Genomic DNA, 16,760 nt, shown 5'->3' on the forward strand with positions numbered 1-16,760 from the left:
TTGCAGGCACGTGTCCTGCAGCTTTCGATGCGGCTATCACTCCTTGCTTCTGCGTTGGCCACGTTGGGGCCCCGCCCCCGCAGCCCGGTAAGACGGCGGCAAGGTAATGATCTATTGTCACACTATGTCACACCCGACACGGGTTTGCACGCAGGGGCAGGGCCGCAAGCGGGTTCTTATGAAGTGTATTCGAGATCCGCGCAACTGTGGCTTGGTATGCGGTCCTGGTAGGTGTGAGATGATGAGTGCAGACATCTTGTTCTGCTACTTGCATCAAAGGTTGATATGACTGTCAAAGCAGTGCTTTGCCCCAACCTGCATAGTAATATAGAATAATAAGATTAATTGCTTGTATTTTCCATGTGATTCACTGTGGCAAATTGTTGATGTTCACATGGTGGCTCTACGGTCGCAGCAGCAGTTAGGCATCGGCAATCCATGAAGTGCGCGGGGATGTAGCTCAGTTGTAGGGCACATCCTTTGCGTGGGTTGGGCCCCGGGTTCTATCGTCCCCATCGTGGGTCCTTCCGGACAGACACACCTCCAGGCGGGGAGCCCAGAGGGCAGGGTGCTTGCTTCGGGTTCACCCCCACCCCAAGCTTGCGGCGCACCCGACTGCCTTTAAGACTATGGGTCCCTGGTGTCACCCGCCGGACACGCGGTCGCCGGATGTCATTAGGTTTTGGTGAGTGGGCAACGTAGAACAGAAGTTCATCTCTTCCCCCCGTTGCGGGTTGCATCATTGCCACCGAGGGGCTTTTGATGTATAGTTATCATTTCGCAGCATATGTTGATGGTCAGCTGGCGAAGCAAAGATGCGCCTGATGTTGCCTGGGTACACATTGATTGAATAATACATCCTCTCTGGCAATGCACAGCCTTCGCCATAATGTGTTGGGGGCCCTGGCGCTTTTAACAAGGCATTTTGAAGGTTGGAGGTCAAGATTGGCCACCCCTCTGCTGTCGGATCGAACTGCAAATCTTGCCAGCGCTCACTTGCTCAGTTAAGATATCATATTTAGACATTGTAAGGCCAGTCTGTGGATCTCTCTTCTCCGCTTGAAACTCGGTATTATTGATGGGGAAGAGAAGACGTGCTTGAGGTTGCCTGGCCGCACATTGATTTGTTAACTCCTTTTCTCTGTTGGCAATTCACAGCCTTCCTAGGATGCGTGGGGCGGCTCTGGCGCGTTTAACACGGCATTTTGAAGGTTTGAGGTCAGGAGGGCATACTTGTGCACGACAGCACATGCGGTAGTATCAGCAGCTGCCCTTGGTAGAAACTTATTCGGGGGGCCCCTGTTTGGAACAGCTTTAAATGTGAACAGTCCAGCTCTTTCTTGCCCATCTTGTGGAAAGTTACTGACAGTGCACGGGCATACTCTTCCAATTTCTAAATGTGTTTGCATACAATATTGGGGGATGGTGACGTATTGTAACACAGCAACAGCTCACTTATATCACTGGAAATAATAGGTGACTCCACCACTTAGCAGATAGGAGGTTCTGTCTCGATCTAAAAGAAACATTTTAGTGATGTTGTAAGTGTGGAACACATGGCCTTAGCGGCGCAGGGTGAAGATTTGCAGGTAGGCATACCGGGGTCGGTAAGCGGAGTGCTGTGGGTCGGTAGTGTGACCGTTGGTTAGTTTTGCTCTCACACTGAGAAGAATAAAAGAAATTTGCATCTGTGCACTTCACCTAAATGTCACACCGGTGCTTGTGACAGCCTGCCACGAGTTGGCGCTGTCTGTCTATTTTAGAGATGACTGCAACAGGCATGGTTTAATTCAATTGACATTAAAATCACTATTGCCTGCTGCCCAAGCCATTCTTATAGATGTGAGGGCCTGGAATAGGCGGACTTGTCACGCTTGCACGGGTGTCAGGGTTAGTAGTTGTGGTGATAATAGGATGGGCAGCACGGCAGGAGCAAGGTATGGGGCAAAGGAAGTGGCTGCCTGACGTGAGTCAAGGCATATAGTGGCACTAGTGTCAGGTTGTCTGTTGCACTGCCTTGCGGTAAGGTAGCGCAAGCATATGCGGATTCTAGTTTCACGCAATATTGGGCGTCTATGTAGGCGTCACCGGGAACAGCTCTAGGTCAGAACTTGTTATGCTGCCTCCAGTTGGCGTTGCGGTGCGTCCAGGGACATCTTAAGGAGGTTGGGGGCCCTGGGCCAAACATATCTTGGGGGCCCGTGTTCGGAACAGCTCTGAATTGATGATCCATGCCCCCTGCGGCCAGGACACTGACAGTTTTCAATTTTGAAACACCAGCAGGACACTAATATTACTGCAAATAATTTCTTTTACACCCTCCTATTTTTTAAATGTTTTGATTAAAAAAAAAAGTTTATATGGATGTTGCATGAAACACAAACATTTCTCTGAATAAAGTCTAAGTCTATCTTCAGTCGGCGTTGCGGTGCGTCTTCCTTGGCAGTAATTGGACAGAGTGCCCGGGGTGGGGCTAATTAATTTATTTAGTCATGGCTGCAGTTCAAGAGTTTTCATTTTCCGTTATTCCGCGCTTATTATAAACCGAACCCTGGTTTATAATAAGCGCGTTCGTCAATTTGGTCAGACCGCGCTACTACTCTGCTTTTAATATTGGCACAGGGATAGACGTAATTAAAGTTTTTAATGTTCCTGTTGTCAATTTTAAATCACTTAGTTCTACACTGCACTTTAGGTCTTCACCTAACTTAGGCTAGCCTCATCGATCTTTAGGAGATCCCGTTCCATTAGCGTAGATTAAAACATCTGCGAGCTCCTCCCTTAAGTTGCAGATTGGGAGTAGTAGCTCCTCAGCCAAACTAGGTTTGGTTGAGAGGAGATCCCATATGATGAAGCATGCCACCACGGTGGGTGATGGGATTATGTCCTCTTTTTGAGGACTTTTTGACTTGGCTTTAGTTTATTTTCATTCAGGTTTTCTGAGCTCCACTGCTTTTTCTGTTTGTTTAGTCTTTTTGTTCTTTTGTAGCTTCATACCCCTGGACTTCTGCGTTTATACATAGCACGCCACCAGCCAAGGTCGCATGACCACAGATTATGCAAAGGCAGGTAAAGAAAGCACCTTATTTGAGGTTCCCTCTTATAGCAAGAGCCTTTGCACCGTGGGGAGCTGTTACAGTGATATGCATCTTTTAAGTCACCAGGCATTCTGTTAATGATTATCAAGTTTCAGATGGAAGCTGCGTTGGCGTTGCACCGGCATCTTTTTTAATTAATTCTATGCACTTTGCTGCAAATATTTTTAAACTGTGTGACTTTTGATGCTTTTAATTATCGGGGGTAACTTGAATCAAAAAGGAATCGCAGGGGAGTGAGACCCGTATTTTTAAATTGCCTATGATTGTGTTGTTTTTAAAAATTCAGGGGGAACTTGCGCTGGGGAAATTGAATTACGAGATCCTTAAGTAACTAATGAAACGCATGGCCGCGGTATCCGCATGTTAGAGCGGTCCCGCTTTTCCTGGTTAGCGCTCTAGCTTTTTGGGCGCCATTTCTACAAAAACCGGATGCAGCGTCCGCGTAGCCAGTGACAGTAGAGCTTTTGTTGGGCTCCTTGCTGCGTTGGCGTTGCACCGGCATCTTTTTTAATTCATTCTATGCACTTTGCACTTTAGCCTTTGCTGGAAATAGTTTTAAACTGTATGACTTTTGATTCTTTTAATTATCGGGGGTAACTTGCTGGGGGAAATTGAATCGAAGGGGTGTGAGACCTGTATTTTTAAATTGCCTGTGATTGTGTTGTTTTTAAAAATCCAGGGGGAACTTGCACTGGGGAAATTGAATTACGAGATCCTTAAGTGACTAATGAAACGCGGTATCCAAATGTTAGAGCGGTCCCGCTTTTCCTGGTTAGCGTTCTAGCTTTTTGGGCACCATTTCTACAAAAAAATGGATGCAGCGTCCACGCAGCGGGCGTGCCGGCCAGCGCGCCAAAGGCAAGCCCATCTGTGTCCGTTAGCGCCCCGGAGGCGCGAGGCGCAGGAGATTCTGCCGGTTGCATAGGCCATGCTGCGAAAAGACAGAGATAAGGTAGAGACGCGCTCTTGTTGCTGAGAACCCCGACAAGTTGTAGGTATGTCTTTCCACCACTCAATGATGACGGGAATCAGGGGTGTAAGCAATGTAATTGGGGGATCCCTGATAACGAGGAGCTCTGCCCGATTTATAGCCCTAATGCTGGTATAATCAAACAAGAAAATATTAGAGCGTTGTTATTAAATTGCCGCTCCATGAACAAACATGACCTTCACGTCTACGACCTATTAATAGAGAAAAACCCTGACCTATTGTTTTTGACTGAAACTTGGCTTAATGAACGCTCAAATCCAACCATAGCAATAGCGATACCTCCAGGGTACTCTATCCTGAGGAAAGATCGTGTAGGCAGTAAAGGGAAGAAATTACACTGGCTCCCGGTTCGCTGTAGGATTCTTTTCAAAGCACTAACCCTTGCTTTTAAAGCTTTGCACGGGTTAGGGTCTCATTACTTGCGTAAAAGAGTTCTTTATTACACCCCGTGCAGATCGCTTAGATCAGCCCATCAACATTTGATCTCCGCACCAAGGTTCTGCAGAGCACGCTGTGGAGGACAGTCTTTCCAGGTTCAAGTAGCTCGTGCTTGGAATACTCTGCCTCTCCCCCTAAGACAGACTACCTCCCTTTTGGAGTTTAGAAAACAATTAAAAACCTGGATGTTCCACCAGCTAATCTAATCCACTTCCCCCCTATTTCAATTGTTTTGTGTGCATAGCCTTTGCCACTGTCTTTACTGTCATAGCGCCGGGACATTCTGCCGAGTAGCTGTGCGCTCTATAAATCCCTGTTTAACTTAACACAACAGGTTGTCTGGTATCAGTCACGTCTCTACAATGCCCCAGATAAACAACGCCTATGGTTTCGTCTGGCCATGGCTGGGTTTCACACACATTTTATCTGTTTGATAGGGGGATATGGTTGATTTCCGTTGATTGGTGGTGTTGCTTAGTGCAATGGTCCCATTTGCGGTTGAGCTTGCTATTCATTGAAGGCGTTGTTCAGGGGTGGATCCTTCAGGGGTGCCTCGGTGAGGGACTCGTGCAGGTCTTTGGGTTTGTGGTGCCTTTTCTTTGGAGTTGGGGATGTTAGGTGTAAACCTCGGTGTCCTGTTTGGCGCCTGGGTGGCGTGCGCCGTGAGAAGTCTGTTTCGTATTATTGCATTCAGCGAAGATTTCGCCGCTTGGCCGGAAAGGTCCTTTGGCAACTAGGAGTTATGCATGTGGCCCTTCTCAATGTCCTACTGATGAATGTGCCACTGATGACAAATGGTAAAATGGTTGTCGGTTCTGGCCGGGGCTCGGCAAGTATGGTTTCATCTTCCTCACCTATCACTTGTGCATTATCGGCATAGAACACAGGCATACTTCACGGGGCTCTGGTCACACCAAAGTGGGCCAAGATCACACAAAGCACAGGCTGAGAGTGCGGTGTCAAGCATATATGGCGAATTATGAGAAATATGCCAGAGGTAGCGAAGAGGACATCACAGACTTGGTCAGTGATAATATCATGGTTCATCTTTTGTCCCTATTTAGGCAATAGATTCGGACAGGCTCTGTTTTCCTAAGAATAGTTATTTTGTCTCCGGATGTGCCTCTTTCGCAGTACAACGAGGCCAATTTTGTCTCCAACGCGGGGATTGTGCGCCGCTATTCCGTTTCCAAAGGGCTCCCGCTTTCGGTACTTGGCTCATGTGCAGGTGACCTGTCTGGCTGTTGCGGAAGTTGATTAGTGAATGGTCCCAATTGCGGGTAAGCTCACTACTCATCATAGGGAGAAAATTCATGCTTGTTCAACACGTTAAGGTGACAGTCCCACCAGTTCTGAATGGAGGCATGTTCAATATGCTACGCAGCGAAGCCGGAATTGTGACTTTAGTTACCTCATGCAACTAACAAGCATTGTTGAAGCCAATGGTACTGGCGTGTTGTAGGTGTACTGTGGTTTTGTAGTAATTACACAGCGGCAATGTCAGAAGCCACAAATTAACAGTGTGCCTTTGCCACCGGTCTCCTGCCCAATCGTGGGAAAGTATAATTTTACACTTACTCAGGAAATTTCAACGTAGAGAGAGGCACTTACAAAATAATGACTGCATTGTGCAATTGGCTACGAGGGCCTTCATGGGAACACCTGCGGGCACCATATAGAATCGGGTACCATGTTCACGGGGTGGGCATTCGGCTGCAGCCAAGGACAGGTATCAGTTCGCTTCAATTAAGATATATTCACCCGCGCATTAACCAGTGCAGCAGGCGGGTGGTGGTAGTTGTCAGCTAACAAGTGTGCTGTGGCGCAGTAAAGTTTGGTTAACACTGCGTTAGTGCCAAAGGGCGACAGGGTATCATAGACCTTTTGGCGTCCCAATATTCATGAAAGGGCAGGTTTTTGCACAGTATGTCCCCCCCCCCCCCCCCCCCCCCTGGTTCCCACAGACTTGTCCGCTCTCTGGTTATCCTTCTAGGGGCTAGAACCTGTGACTAGAAGGGGCATCTTCTGCGACCGGTGTCCCAAATATGTTGATAGTTATTGCTGGGGTAGATGTACCTTGAAGGGCATGATTACTTCTTGGCCTGTCCCAAGTTTTGGGGTCAAACTGGGTTGGAGTATTAAGTCTGCAGTCCTTAGGAATCATCCAGCGTTCCTACTATCCAAATAAGGGCAGTTAGCGAGTGGGTAATATACCCGGTTATCAGCGACTGCATGCCCCGGGGGCACGCGCGCTTCACATAAACACAGAGCTGCGACCAGTAGGGTACCAAGTGGCAGAATCCATTAAATAGGTTGAATATTGTGCCTCTCTGGCCTACAGCTGTGTGGAGCCGGTCTCATTGAGGGGTACGCCCAGGTGGTAATTGTGTGCTTCTTTTTTTTTTTTTGAAAAACCTTTATTACAGTTTCAGAGATATACAAATATGGGCCTACAACCAACAGGCCGGCCGCTAATACACAGTGTAAACCTAGGCACAGCTTAACATTCACATCGATGAAGCAACAAAAGAGCTACTGGTGTGCTAATCAACTCGGCCGCAGCCGCAGTCCATAAACAAGCAAAGAAAGGTTTCATATTTTGAAAAAACGAAAAACATCACACACACAAGGCAGAGGGGGTTAATGGCAATAACATGTGCTCCCCGCATCGAAGGAGGAAACAAACCCAAGGAGACAGAGGGGGGGGGGGGGTGCCAGGCAGAAGAAACCAAATTCGCATGTCGCAGGAGCATATAGGAATGCGCGGGCTAGGGAGACAGAGCAGCATCCATCTCACGCGTCTGGGGCGGGGCGCAAATACCTCCGCGATAGGAGTTCCAGGGACCCCACACCTTAATCCACTTCCCAGGCTTGCCTCTCGCCACATACACCGTTTTCTCTCTGAACATACACCAGTCCACGTGTTCCTTCCACGCTGAGACCGTTGGTGGCCTCTGGGAGCCCCACAATTGCACAATGTCACGCTTCGCTACCATATAGCCCAGAGTCACCCACTGCGTCTGCATCACATTGTAATCAGTCGGCTCACAGACATTCAGCAAACATCTCCGTGCCTCCGGCAACAAGGCAACATGCGTGACTTCTTCTAACACCGCATGCACTCTACACCAAAACCGAGTCTCCTCCGGACACTCCCACAGGATATGGAGGAAAGTCCCCAGTAGTCCACAGCCTCGCTTACACAGACCATCCACCGAATACCCCATACGCATCAAACCAGGCCCCGTGACGTACACTCTATGAAGTATCTTAAGCTGGACGAAACGCAAGCGGGCCGGGATAGCCACCTCTTTCGGGGAGGCCACCGCTGACACCCAATCCTCGTCGTCAAGTTCCAAACCGTCGGCAATCCATGTCTCCCGCAATGAGGTCAGCAAACCCATTCGATCATTGATAAGCTTCTTATAAATCAGCGAAATGGTGCTATCCGGCACATAGCCGTCCAATACTCTGTCTTCCAACGGGGAATACTCTGGAATAGCCGCCACGTCCGGGAACACGGAACACAAGGCATGATGAACCTGAGCATACCGAAAGTATTCCCTATCGTTCAACTGATATTCAGTTTTCAGCATGTCGAACGTCTTAAATTTCCCTTTCGTCCAGAGATCCCCTACCTTGCTGATACCAATCATATCCCATTTCTCAAAGCCTTTCGTAGTACACAGATAACCCAGACGCTGGGAAGCGTACAATGGCGTTGCCCGAGTCAAGCGATCCCTCCACCCCATCGCCGCATTTGCTGCATGCCACACCTGCACCGCGACCCGCGTCGGGCCAGTCAACCGCGCATCAAGGGACTCCGAGTATAGTGCTCGATTATAATCCCCGCTTGGCAATAACAATTTGTCCATCTCAAAAGCCGGGTTCAAAGCAGGCCCATACATCCCGTGATTGATAGCAGCCAACTGGGAGGCCCAATAGTATCGTTTAATGTCAGGGAGAGCGACCCCCCCATCATACCACGGTAGGGTTAGTTTAGCAAGAGCAATCCGCGGCCGCCCATCCCAAAACAATCGACGCTGAAGACACTCCACCTCCCGAAAATAGCGGGCCGGCACTACGTCCATAGTGTTCTGCAGGGCGTACAAAAAGCGCGGCAGCGACATCATTTTGAACAACGCCGCCCGGCCGAGCGCCGAGAGCGGCAGCCGCCGCCAACCCGCCACATCCGCCCTGAGGCTCTGAAGGGGGGGGAGAAGATTTCGTTCATACCGGGCCACCGGGTCCAGGGTTATAAAGATTCCCAAATACTTGAACCCCGACTGCGCAACCTTGATAGGGCACCCCCGTGGAAGGGGGGGGGGCCTCCCCGGAGAGAACGTACACACAAGACTTAGCCCAGTTAATGACCAATCCAGAGTTGCGACCAAAGGAGCTCAACACATCCACCAATACAATAAGCGATTTGCGCGGAGATGCAAGATACAAGAGGATATCGTCCGCATATAGGGAGACACGATCCTCGTATTCCGGCGTCCATCTAAGGCCACGCATCGAGGGGTGCCACCGCAGTCACTCCGCAAGGGGCTCCAAACAAAGCGCAAAGAGAAGAGGCGACAGCGGACATCCCTGTCGGGTGCCCCTACCCAAAACAAAGGGAGCCGACACCCGTCCGTTGACCACCACCTGTGCCAGTGGGTTATCATAAAGCAATTTCACCCAACCGATAAACCCCGGGCCAAACCCAAACTTCGCCAATGCTGCCCAAATATACGGCCATTCCAAGGTGTCAAACGCCATGGTGGCGTCCAGGGACGGCAAAATGGCCGGCTCACGGATGAATGGCGCTCTAGCGAGAATGCCATGCAGTCGCCGCAGGTTCAAAGCGGTATTGCGATGGGGTATAAAACCGGATTGATCTTGATGAATCAGGTCGCCCACAACCCGGATCAGGCGATTGGCCAGTACCTTGGCAAGGATTTTGGGCTCCGCGTTTAACAAAGAGATAGGCCTGTAAGAAGTACACCGATCCCGCGGCTTCCCTTCCTTATGGATAACAACAATAGTAGCAAGACGTTGGTCAGGGGGGAGGGAACCCGCCGCCTGAGCCTCAAGGAACATGTCCCGGAGATACGGCGCAATCTTATCTGGGCGCAACTTATATAATTCGATGGGAAGGCCATTAGGACCCATGGCCTTACCCGAGGCAATAGAGCGAATGGCCAAAGCAATCTCATCCGGCGACGGGGCCGCATCCATCAATAATTTATCCTCATCAGATAAAGATGGCAGAGCAATGTCTCGAAGCAGTAGTCGAGAGTCTTCCTCCGATCGCTCTGAGACCGGAGAGTAAACCCCGTGAAAATACTCGGCAAAGCAATCAACAATATCACCGGGGTCCGTCACACGCACACCATCCACCCTCTCAACATCCGGCACCACACGACTCGCTCTCTCCTTCTTATCCAACCAGGCAATCAACTTCCCGGCCTTATCACCCATATCGTATAAACGCCCCTGTTGCTCCCTGCTCATACTCCTAGCAAATTCGGTAACCAGCGCCTTGTAGTCGGCCTGCTTAAGCGCCAGCACATGCAGTCTGTCATCCGTAACACCTTGCTCCAAATCAATCTCCAACTCGGTGATCTCATTTTCTAGCCGAACAACCTCCTGTGCCTCGCATTGTTTGGTATGGGAAATGAGAGACAGAGCCTGGCCCCGGAGCACCGTCTTAAAGGCCTCCCAAAGGGAGATGGCGGAAGACACCGACCCCACGTTGTCACTAAAATAGTGTTCCAGGGACTTAACCAGGTCTGCACGGATCGTGGGGTTTCGTAGGTACCAGGGGTTGATCAGCGCCACCCTCCCCTCCGCCCCCAAGGCGATATCTAGGTGTAGCAAAAGAGGGGAGTGATCAGATATACCGCGTGCCAAGTGTCGCACTTCCCCGATCATCCCAGCTTGGGCCGCAGGCACTAGCATATAGTCAAGCCTCGAAAGACTACCGTGGGCCCCAGAGTGGAAGGTATATTGCGCTTGTCCAGGGTGTTAATTGTGTGCTTCTTAAGGTTCTTATTACCAATTCGGTTTGTGGCAGCACACCACGCAGATTGTTTAAGGGTAATCCTGTGCCGCATTTACTCAGCCCAGCAGGAGCGTTGCAGCTGGGTGGAGCCAGTCCTATTTAGTGGTACGCCCGGGTGTTAATGGTGTTGTGCTCCTTAAGGTTCCCATGTGTGGCATCTCCCACATCAAGTGTTAGGCACTGGATTTCAGACAGCGCGCCCTGTAACGTATCAGACAGATTCTCTGAGCGGATATGCCTAGGGGGCTTCACCAGAGGGAGCTGAGTGTTCGAAATTCCCGTAAGAAATAAGGGATGCAGTGCAAGTGCTGGAGGGCAGCCGTGCTCATTGTCTCACACGCCTGTTATGGACATTCCTGTGCGCATGGATTTAGCAAGTAAAGGGGCCGTGCCAGGGTTAAGCATATTCCCCCTCACCTGTATAGACTAAGCTGGCAAGCGGGGTAGGAACGGTCTTCTAACATGTGAGTTGCTGTCCCAGAGATGGGAGACACATGTGTCCAGCTACACACTGTGCTAGATGGGCGGCTGCCAGTGTGATCAGCAAATAGGTGGGGCATCGTGTGCCAGGGTGTCTGTAACTGTCCTGCCCAGAGCGGGACGTGGCTGAGTTATGTGACTCAGTGGAACTTTGCGGCGTGAGGTGAATAGTGCTTGGCACAACTTCACAGGCATAAAGGGCGTTTTGATTCATCAGACACTAGCTGATCCAAGCTAACGTCTAGGGCTATTGGGATATAGATGGGGCATCGATAACCAGTAGGGATGTTCTCTTTCATCTAGATTTGCAGGAGGCTCTAGACAGGAGAGTTAGCGGGCAAGACTATAGCTATTTTGGTGGGGGGCTCCGGCGGCCGCCTCCAGAGCTGTGGCGGAGTTACAGGGCGATCTGGAAGCAAATGGGTACCGAAGGGTACCTCTGCGCGGCACCATAGGGGGTGCCAGAGCCCAGGAGCCTCATGGGAGGTTCCTGGAAAACCGTGTCGGCGCCCTGTTAGTCCTTCGGGGGGTTGTGGGCCTGAACAACCAGGGGCTTGCCTTGCTACGCTCTGCCCTGAAAGGGGTGTGAGTAATAAGGGACCGTGATCCGGGAAGAGGATCACCGAAGGGGCAGCACAGATGGGGTTCGCCCCAGTGCTGCTTGGCTCATCAGGCGGCCCAGACGGTTGCCTGCCCTTGGATCGCCCGTAAGATAACCCACCATATTACATAACGGTGTATGTAATAATCCTGCAGCAGTTTTTTCCCAAACAAAAATTGTGTGGTGTGTTTTATTTATGCGTAGAACATGCATGCTATTGTGGTGGGGTAGGGAGTGTTGCCTACTGCTGGTGCTATGCAATAAACGTAACTGTGGTTCTCCCATCCACATTAAATGGCCTACCATTGAGTACCAAAACGTTGTTTTCGACAGGCAATAGGGCTTGTTTTGAAACAAATAGCCTGTTTTCTACGGATGGTGGGCCTTTTGTAGACGTCGTTCATGAAGCAGTGCGGCAGGAATAAGAATGATTTTCTTGACGCAGCTTGAGGAGCTGCAAGAAGCAGAATTCAGGCAAGAAACACACTAGAGACCGCGACGAGTGCAAGAAACTGCAGTAATGCTTGTGGATACAGGCAGTAAATTAACTTCTTCCTGTATTTGTATAGGAATTTTTACTCACAGACTGATAACGTCGTTGTTCCTCCACCTCCTTTCACACAGTGATGGGGGTCTGGTGCCAGCCAGGAAATCCCGTCGCCAATTTGTAAAGATGTTTCCACACGCAAGTTAGAAGTTCAACACTTAATTCTCCAATAAATCCTGGCACACTCTCAGGAGACACAGCTTCTCCCTGGGCGCTGTTTCTTCTAACTCCCAATGTTGCTCATCACATTCCATTACATCATAGTGCTAATATTCTACTCACTATTGTAATACATGGCACCTCAGAGTGTCCAAAACTAATAATAAACAAGGTATAAATGTTCATCACAACAACTTTTATCAAAGGTTCTCAAAACCGGTCTGAGGATTTTAGAAATGGGGCAGCTAGATGGGAGCATGTTCTGAAAGCATTATCAGGTGTATATTAGTGTTATGTACTACGGGCACTATGGCCCAGTAGCGCATAGTCAGTTTGGGATTACGGCCTAGAGGTGTGGGTGGAACAATTCAATGCACTTTGAAGTCAAGCACGTGGGCAATCAAAGTACAACACATGCCATGAACACTGTCGGATCATACGCCGGTGAAACTGGTATTAGAAATATCCACACATTTCCCTATACAATATACCTGGTGGTTCCGGTCCACATCCTTGCTTGATAAGTATTTAGGGAGGAAATGCACACTGTCGTACTCTAATACTTCGAAAATAATGTGGGATCTGTGATGGGGTCAGGCACTCTCTGGGAGGCATTCAAGGTTACCATTAGAGGAGTCTGCATAGTCACCCAGGCGGGAGTGTTTAAGGCCCTACGCACACAGCTCCAGACTATAGCACAGAATATGTAACACTTTTAAGCAGAACATGAGTCTGCCCCTAGGCACCACGCATTGGCTGCCATTCGGGACCAGGTCATGAATTATATAGAAATGGCAGAGCAGGAGGTACGCCACCTGTCTAAGGATTATTTGGCGAGGGCTTTTGGAGAGGGAGGTCGCCCAGTCTGAAGCCTGGCGACCAAATTGAAATAACCTTGGGCGCGCACCTATATTACAACTATATCCTTACATGATGGAGTGTCATGTTCCGACACTTCGAACATTCTATCTTCCTTTAAAGACTTCTATACCCAACTTTATGACACTCGCGCAACAGCTTCAGAGGTAGAAATTGCGGAATATTTGGAGGACGTGGCTCTAGCATGACTCTTCCTAGGGAAACGCGAGTATATAGTACAACCCCTTACAGTAGACTAGGTGAAAGAGGCCACACGTTCTCTGCCTAATGGTAAAGCCCCAAGCATAGGCATCGATGGTCTGACGGGCAAATTTTATAAAGAGTATACTGAGATATTGGCCCCACACCTGCACGCAGTATATGAAGAAGCCTACACCAAACAGATGTTGCCCCCATCCTCAGAGAAGCCCTCATCTTTACCTTGCTTATGCCGGACAAACCTCCAACAAATTTGAGTCTTACCAGCCGCCCTCATTAATTCATATTGATGCTAAAATACTGGCCACTAGACTCCAGCCACCACTTACAAATATGGTGCTCCCGGACCCATCAGGTTTCATCCCAACTCGATCAACAGCCCACAATCTCCGCACTCTCTTCGCTTCTTTGATAAGGTGTATAATACAGGGCAGTGAACAGTTATAAGTAATCATTCGAATTTATAGACCTCATAGACAGTTCTATATTTTATGACCACTACTCTGTGGAAAATAAAAATACACTTGACCCCTACTACTGCTGCACAAGGAACCGTATGCATGGCTACTAGCTGTTGTCGGCTGCTTACTACGAAATGTGCGGCTTGTACATTGAAGCCCTGGGCGTCACTATAAAGCACAGTAAAAGACATTTGCCAAGAAAATGTGACCTTGACATCTCTGTTGAAAACCTGTTTTTTCAAGTACTGTATATATCCTCATTCTCCTCAGGTTGAAGCGCTCGATTTATCGTCCACTGTGAGAAGTTGGCCTGGCATATGCTGTTCCTAGTTATAGGGACACCTTGCACCAGTCCAATTCGACTCCTATTGATGATAGGTTTAAGACAACCTTTAAAGAAAGCTATCCTAGTGGTAGCTGTGGAGAGCAGCCTTCAGGCTAAGTCTTGAAGGAGTGTTAAGCTTATTGTTTTACCATAATAACCTCTTGAATCACCAAATGAAAGAGTAGCCCACACAAGTATATATATAAAATATATGTATTTATTCTAGACAGAATCCCACAGTCACTTTATGTGGCTAGTGGCAAAGTTACACTTCAAACAAGCATTTATAAACCCAATAAATAGCACAGAAATCAATGGGCCCCAGGGGGGGACCAAACCATATACTAAAATAGTGGTATAAGAACCACGACAATTCTACAGGCAATGCCTAGGGCATTCAGGATCGCTGGCCCCTTAAGAATCCACCCACAGTTAAGAGGAAGGGGACCCACGGGAGGCGTGTGCAGTGCGAGAAGTTGCTATCGGGATCGCAATGTTAGCCTATGGAGAATGTCGCGGTTGAATAATTAAGGTTTAAGGACACTTCTAACAACAGTGCAAAGTTAAGGCTTGAGACTTAAGGCTTTGGAGAGCCCACCACCACGGAAGTACCGAAGTACCACTGTTACCTGCCCCAGGGAAGCCGGGTGCATAGGTCGATTCTGGTGTCGGGTCGCGGGCTGATTTTCTATGGAAAAGGAGTCCAAACTGCTGCTAGCTGGAAGTGTCGATGAAGTCGTGAAGATTAAAGTTGAAGAAAAGACAAAGATGAACCTGAAAGCAGAGGGGACAGAGTCTGGGTCACAGCACAGTGACCGGGGAGCTCACAGGAAGGAGCTCGTGGATGTCGGGTGCTTCAGGTGTGGAAGGTACAGCTGGGCTCTGCAGTCACGGGCTCCGGGAGGCTTCAAGGAAGGCCAGCTTCTGGAGGGCGACTGTCCCACGTCGGCTGAAGGTCGCTGCGGTGTTAGTGTCCCGATTGGATCCACTAAGCATTGGCAACCGCAACCCACGCAAGATGAACAAAGCAGCTGCTGGTGCAGACCCACGAGGTCTGAGGGTGCTCTCCTTTGCAGGGAGCGTAGAGCAGGCCTGGAGCAACCAGGGGAACTCTTGGAAAAGAAGATTGTCCTCCGCCAGGGCCCACAAGTCGAGAGACAAGGGACCGCGGAAGGCAGCAAAATGGAGTGCGTAAAAGGGCTCCCACGGGCCACCGGAGCGGGCCAGGGAGCTGAGAGTCGGCACAATTGCTGCTTGATGGTTGGCTCAAGAATGGGCCAAAGCACAACTTCCCCACTGGTCGGGGTCGTGTGCTGGACAAGAGGTGGCCGGTGTCTCGGGGTATGCGGGGATCTCGACACCCACGTGGTCCAGGGTGCTCAGACTTGCTGGGCACACTCACAGGACGCTGGGATGCACTGGAGACCCACCTCGAGGTTGCTGGAAGGCGTCGAAGGTCGTGAGAGCAACGAAGTTCCAACCGGGTATCTTGTAGTCTTTTAGGTGCCTGCCTGTACGAATCTAAGGCTCTAGGGCAAAGTTATTCCCATATATCCCCAAGATTAGGGGATGGTCCAAAAGAGAGCCTACCAATCAGAGTAGAGGCGGGAAAGGGTGGCTACACCCACTCCCCTTTGTGTGTTTCCCGCCTGGGCGAGGGGCAGGACGCCCCTGAACCGGTTCCAGGCGGTGTATGCAGAATTGGGGCTCTGCAGCTGCCTACGTGCAACTCTGAAAGGACATTTGGTGCACCCACCCTGTTCCAATCCACATATCCTGTCTGGGGAGGTGCTGGCACCTCCCTGCCACAGGAGCCCTATTGTCCAGATGGCGAGGCTGGGGTTTTCCCCAGCAACAGCCAGCCAGAGTCGTGTAGGTGGCGAACAGTAGCCATTTTGTGGTACATGTGCACTTTTAAATTGGTGTCCAAATTCTACCGCTTTTCCCATATCACCCTCCTAGCAAGGGGGAATCGTGCCCCCATGCCCATGGCTGGACTGGGGGTATGATTCCTTCATGTTTGACACCAAACACGATATGGTTCTGTGTAGCCATTCCTAAGTTACAGCGATGATGCAATAACTTATAATGCGGTTAAGAGTATATGGTATGGCTACACTACAAACAACCCAGTAACGATTTTACGAAGGTTGCAGAGAGGTCCTACTCACGTAGGGGTCCCCCCCTCACACATACCTCAGCACCCAGCCCTGTAGGATTACCAGGGCCTGCCATAGGGGTGACCTATGAGAGCATATGTGTTGTATGGTATGGGACATAGGGTACCTACATCCCTGTAAGGGGTGCTAGCACCACCTTACCCAGGCTACAGTAGTGGCCTGGTGGTGTCAGTTTGGGTGGCTGTCCCAGGGTGGCACAATAAGTGCTGCAGCCCTGGTAGGCCTACTGGGGGACCCATGCCCTGGGTACCTAGGGTACCATCTACAAGGGACTGGTAGGGCATGCCCAGCATCCAATTGGTTGGTACCTAGGGTACTCACATAGTTTACCAGAGGAAGCAGATAGGCTGGGGT

The 16,760-nt window shown here is 49.9% G+C and overlaps 1 protein-coding gene across 3 annotated transcripts in view; it reads left to right on the forward strand.

Moving 5' to 3' along the window:
* Window positions 1-16,760, forward strand: part of REC8 (REC8 meiotic recombination protein) — a 1,025,899-nt gene that overhangs the window by 113,655 nt on the left and 895,484 nt on the right. The window lies entirely within an intron of this gene.

The sequence above is a fragment of the Triturus cristatus genome, chromosome 1_1 (genome assembly GCF_964204655.1).
Source record: "Triturus cristatus chromosome 1_1, aTriCri1.1, whole genome shotgun sequence".
Taxonomy (NCBI): Eukaryota; Metazoa; Chordata; class Amphibia; order Caudata; family Salamandridae; genus Triturus; species Triturus cristatus.